The sequence below is a fragment of the Cervus canadensis genome, chromosome 1 (genome assembly GCF_019320065.1).
Source record: "Cervus canadensis isolate Bull #8, Minnesota chromosome 1, ASM1932006v1, whole genome shotgun sequence".
Taxonomy (NCBI): Eukaryota; Metazoa; Chordata; class Mammalia; order Artiodactyla; family Cervidae; genus Cervus; species Cervus canadensis.
The window spans coordinates 56338445-56344444 of record NC_057386.1 but is presented as its reverse complement, the minus strand read 5'-3'; the positions used below and the strand labels follow the sequence as shown (position 1 = coordinate 56344444).

At 38.2% G+C, this 6000-nt stretch overlaps 1 long non-coding RNA gene across 1 annotated transcript in view; it reads left to right on the top strand.

The window, feature by feature from the left end:
- Positions 1–627: 627 nt before the first annotated feature.
- The window catches only part of LOC122451455, a 28670-nt gene continuing 23297 nt past the window's right edge, over positions 628–6000 (top strand). The window contains exon 1 of the long non-coding RNA XR_006272418.1: positions 628–804. This is a non-coding gene — a long non-coding RNA (uncharacterized LOC122451455). The remainder of the gene's footprint in view (positions 805–6000) is intronic.

Sequence of the window (6000 nt, the reverse complement as noted above, 5' to 3'; positions counted from 1 at the left end):
CGTAATTGGGTTGTTCATAATTTCTATATCTTCCTGGTTCAGTCTTGGAAGATTGAACTTTTCTAAGAATCTGTCTATTTCTTCTAGGTTATCTATTTTATTGCCATATAGTTGTTCATAATAGTCTCTTATAATCCTTTGTATTTCTTCATTGTCTGTTGTAACCTCTCCTTTTTCATTTCTAAATTTGTTGATTTGCTTCTTCTCCTTTTTTTTTCTTGATGAGTCTGGCTAAAGGCTTGTCAATTTTGTTTATCTTCTCAAAGAACTAGCTTTTAGTTTTGTTAATCTTTGCTACCATTTCTTTCATTTCTTTTTCATTTATTTCTGCTTGGATATTTATGTTGTTTTTTTTTTTTTTTTTTTCCTTCTACTAATTTTGATTTTTTTCTTGTTGCTGTTCTTCTTTTTCCAGTTGTTTTAGGTGTAAAGTTAGGTTGTCTATTCAATGCTTTTCTTGTTTCTTGAGGTATGATTGTATTGCTATAAACTTCCCTCTTAGAACTACTTTTGCTACATCCCATAGGTTTTGAGTTGTGGTGTTTTCTTTGTCATTTGTTTCTACAATTTTTTTATTTCCCTTTTGATTTCTTCAGTAACCGGTTGACTACTTAGAAACGTATTGTTTAATCTCCATGTGTTTGTGTTTCTTACACTTTTGTTCTTGTAATTTATATCTAGTTTTATAGCACTGTGGTCGGAGAAGATGCTTGATACAATTTCAATTTTATTAAATTTATGGTGGTTGGATTTGTGACCCCAGATGTGGTCTACCTTGGAGAATTTCCATGTGCACTTGAGAAGGTGTATTCTTCTGAATTTGGACAGAGTGTATGAAGATATCAATGAGATTCATTTCATCTAATGTATCATTTAAGACTTGTGTTTCCTTACTAATTTTCTGTTTTGATGATCTGTCCCTTGATATGAGTGGGGTGTTAAAAGTTCCTACTATTATTGTGTTACTGTCAATTTTTCCTTTTATGTCTGTTTGTGTTTGTCTTATATACTGAGGTACTCCTATGTTGGGTGCATAGATATTTTCAATTGTTATGGCTTCCTCTTGGATTGATCCCTTGATCACTATGTGGTGTCCTTCCTTATCTCTTATAATCTTCTTTATTTTAAGGCCTATTTTGTCTGATATGAGGATTCCTATTCCAGCTTTCTTTTGCTTCCCATTTGCATGGGATATATTTTTCCATCCTCTCACTTTTAGTCTATATGTGTCTTTAGGTCTGAAGTGGGTTTCTTGTAGACAGCATATATATGGGTCTTGTTTTGTATCCATTCAGCCAGTCTGTGTCTTTTGGTTGGAGCATTTAATCTATTTACATTTGAAGTAGTTATTGGTATATATGTTCCTATTACCACTTTCTTAATTGTTTGGGGTTGATTTTGTAGACCTGGAGTTCATCTTTTGTTTCTTGTTTATGGATAATTGTTTTAATCTCACTTAATCTCATAACAAACCACTTGTGGAATCTTCATTCCTGAACAGAGATCAAGCCCTGGGCCTTTGGAGTAGGAGCACTGATTCCAAGACTCTAGACTATCAGAGAACTAACCTTAGGGAATATTAAATAGTGAGAACTCACACAAAGGGAACCACTTGAATAAAAGACCCTGCATCACCCAACCACCAGTAGCACCCCGTGCAGGATGCCTCATCAAAACAACAAACACAACAAAATACAAACCCAATCATCAGCACATGGGATTACTACCTCACTCAGCCTACCCATCAGAGGAAAAATAACCAAACAAAACCTCAGAACAAATCTCACCTTAAACGAAGTTCACACAAACCACTGGACCCATTTTAAAAGGGCAGAAACCACAAGGAAGAAAGAATTCAATCTTCTTCAAGGAAAAAATACAACTTTCCTTGAAGCTTGGGAAAGGAAACCTTAAACACAATAACTTTAAAAAATAAAGTAATGAAAAGTCAGAGATATACTGCACAAATGAAGGAACAAACTAGAAACACATAAGTCAAAATAAATGAAGAGGAAATAGGCAAACTACCTGAAAAAGAATTAAGGCCTATTTTGTCTGATATGAGGATTCCTATTCCAGCTTTCTTTTGCTTCCCATTTGCATGGGATATATTTTTCCATCCTCTCACTATTAGTCTATATGTGTCTTTAGGTCTGAAGTGTAGGTCTGAAGCTTTCTTGTAGACAGCATATATATGGGTCTTGTTTTGTATCCATTCAGCCAGTCTGTGTCTTTTGGTTGGAGCATTTAATCTATTTACATTTACCTTTTTTTCTTTTGTTTTATTTCTTGATTATATAAGTCCCTTTAACATTTGTTGTAAAGCTGGATTGGTGGTACTGAATTCTCTTAACGTTTGCTTCTCTGAAAAGCTTTTTTATTTCTCCATAAATTATGAATGAGATCCTTACTGGGTATAGTAATCTTGGTTGTAGATTTTTCCCTTTCAGTACTTTGAATGTATCCTGCCATTCCCAGCTGGCCTGCAGAGTTTCTGCTGAAAGATCAGCTGTTAAGCGTATGGGGTTTCCCCTGTATGTTACTTGTTGCTCCTCGCTTGATGCTTTTAATATTTTTTCTTTGTGTTTAGTCTTTGTTAGTTTGATTAATATGCATATTGGCATGTTCCTCCTTGGGTTTATCCTGTATTTTTGGACTCTTTGTGCCTCTTGGACTTGATTGACTATTTCCTTTTCCATGTTGGGAAAATTTCAAAATTTTGATTTAAAAATCAGGCAAATACTAATTAGAATAATGGAATATACACATATATATGTACACCCATGAGGAAAGTGAAAACAATCTAACAAAAATAAAGAATAGTAGACTGACCCAGTGAACAAATGAAATAAAACATTATATTTATCAGTTAAGAAAAAAACTAACTTAGGTACAAACTGGAAAACCAAACTAAAGCAAGGTGACCAGTGGGGAATAAAGCAATGAAAACAAAATTAACAAGTATGTTGAAAGGAAAGGAAAGAGAAAAGAAAGAAAAGAATAGATATGCAAAGTTAAATAGAGGTAGATGAAGAAGACATATATATTAAAGATTAACTGCAAATGGAAAAGATCAGTAGGAGAGGCAAACAAAGAATAAATGTAGAAAAAATCTAGTCAGTTTAAAAAAAAATTAAAAACATAAAAAAAGAGGAAAAGAGAAAGTAAAAGGGGGGGGGGGGGAGGAAAACTCCATAGACCTGCAAAAGTCCAGCATAGAGTCAGAGGTTTATAACAAAAGTAGAAAGTGTGACTGAATATACAGATATACATATACACCCATAAGCAAAATCAAAGCAGTCCAGCAAAAATAAAATACAATAGATTGACCTGGTGAACAAAGGAAACCAAAAATTGTATCTACCAGGACAAAATTAATTAAAGCACAAACTGGAAAACAAAGCTAAAGCAAGGTGCCAAGTGGGGAATAAAGGAATGAAAACACAACAAACAAATATGTTGAGAGGAAAGGAGAGAAAGAAAAGAAAGAATAGATGTGCAAAGTTAAATAGAGGTAGATAAAGAAGATTTATATATGCTTAAGATTAACTGCAAGGGAAAAAGGACAGTAGGATAAGCAAAGAAGGGAATAAATGTAGAAAAAAATAATAATAGGTTTAAAAATTAAAAGTTAAAATTAAAAAAAAAAAAAGTTTAAAAAAAAAAGGAAAGCTCTTCAGAACTGCAAAAGCCCAATGTAGAGGCAGAGGTTTATGACAAAAGTAAGAAATGTGACTAAGAGGAAAAAAAAAAAAAAAGCTCAAAAGCTTAATTGGATTTCATAGTGCCCATAAAATCAACAACTACAGCAGAGGGAGGACAAAAAGGAAAAAGAAGTGAAAAAAATCTGAAAGAATCTACAGAGCAAGTAAGAAAATAAGAATAATAAATATTTTCTTGAGTCATTGCTGTCAGAGCCCTTTCCCTCTCTGGTAGTCACAGTCTACCTTACTTCCCTAGGATCCTCTCCAACAAAGTGCCGATCTCTGGACCTGCTGTGGGGGCAGCTCAGATTCTAATCTGGTCCTCGTCCTATGTGTTCTTGCCTTCAATGTCCACAGCTATCAGAACTAGTGTGTCTTCTTTTGTGGGAGCTCTCAATGCCCTTTTATATATTCCATCAACACAGAGTCTGCTTAGTTGATCAAGTGGATTTAATCTGCAGCTTCTATAGCTGGTGGGAAGGTTTTGGGTCTTCTTCCTTAGCCACACTGCCCCTGCATTTCAATTGTGGTTTTATTTCCACCTCTACATATGGGTCGTCTACTGGGGTTTAGCTCCTGAGGCTACCCTTGAGGGTTTGGGTTCACCCCGTGAGGGCCAGGTGTGGGGGTGGTACAACTGCTTGGGTTGCAGGGGTTCTGGCAGCACCAGATACTCAGGGGTGTTGGTGGCTCGGGCAACAGAAAAGATAGTGCTGTAAAAGGTATGGCAGCCAGTATTGGCCAATATGCTCCAGTATTCTTTCCTGGAGAACCCTCTCTCTGACAGAGAAGCCTGACAGGCCACCGTCTACAGGGTTGCAGTGTGGGACACAAGCGAAGTGACCCTGCATGAATAGAGGCGAGAGTTTTGTTTGTTTGTTTGTTTGCCTGTGGCAACTCTGTCTACTAAAATTTGAGTGTGGAGGTGGCGCAGATGCTTGGCTTACAGGGACCCTCGCAGTTCCAAGTGTGCAAGGATATGGACTGCCTCTGCTGCAGGAGTTATGGCCCTATCAGAGTCTTTTCTCTAGCCTCTCCTAGCTGGTGATCACAAGGCCTCTGTGGCCAGTTTTTCTCTGTACCTCCACGCATTCAGGCACTTAGAGGGCCCACTTGCCTGAGGTCCTTCTCTGTTATTTGGTGCATCAGGCACTAAAGGGGAACCCTGGCTGAGGTTCTACTCTGTAGATCGGGGCATCAGGCACTTAACAGGGCTCCCTGGATGTGGTCCTACTCTGTAGTTCAGTGTACCAGGCACTTGATGAGCCGGCCTCTCTATTGTTCAGCTGCCCATGCTGGTGTATGGGGAGAGTGAGGCTATGGTGATGGCACCACTCCCTACGTGTGACTCAGCAGTATCGCCTTGCTTCCATGGCTGCCTGGCTTTCTTCCACTGGCATTTCCCACTCCAATCTTCTCCCTTACATCCCCTCAATCCACCTCTCCACAGTCAGCAGCAGCTCCCACCCTGGGATTTCTTCACAATCCTTAAATCCCAGCACCCAGTCATTGTGCCTTCCAGAAGACCAGCATTCCTGTCCAGGGTATAACAAGGACTGTCTGCTTCTCAGTCCATTTAGACTGCCACAGATCAGCTGTTTTACTCTCAGCTTTACATGTTTCTCCTCTGACTCAGACAATTGCCCCTCTGTGGGGATTGCACCCCTGCTTCAGTTTCCCCACCCACTGAGGACAGGTCCAGTCCTACTAACTCTCCTGTTTTTTCCCCTAGTTCCTTCATCCTACCGCCTTTGTCTGGTTCTATATATCCCTCTTCACTGGTCAGGTACTCCTGTGCGCTCGTAGACAGTGTTCTGCATGCTCTTCTGTGTCTGAAGGTGTATTCCTGATGTACCCATGGAGAGAGATGTACTCCACATCCACCTACTCCTCTGCCATCTTGTTCCACTTCTATTTCATTCTTTTTAATGGTTGGGTAATATTCCATCGTATATGTGTACCACTTTTCTTTACCCATTCATCTCTCAATGGATGATTAGGTTGCTTCCATGCCCATGCTTTTGTAAAGAGCACTACAATGAACACTGTGGAACATGTATCCTTTTGAATCATATTTTCTTCAAATATATGAAGATATCTATATATCTATATCTATATCTATATCTATATATCCCCAGGAGTGGGACTGTTGGATCACATGGTAGCTTTATTTTTAGTTTCATAAGGAACCATCATATTGTTTTCCACTGTGACTGCACTAATTTACATTCTCATCAACAGTGTAAGAGGGTTTCTTTTTCTGCATGCCCTCTCAAGCATTCATTGCTTCTTGATA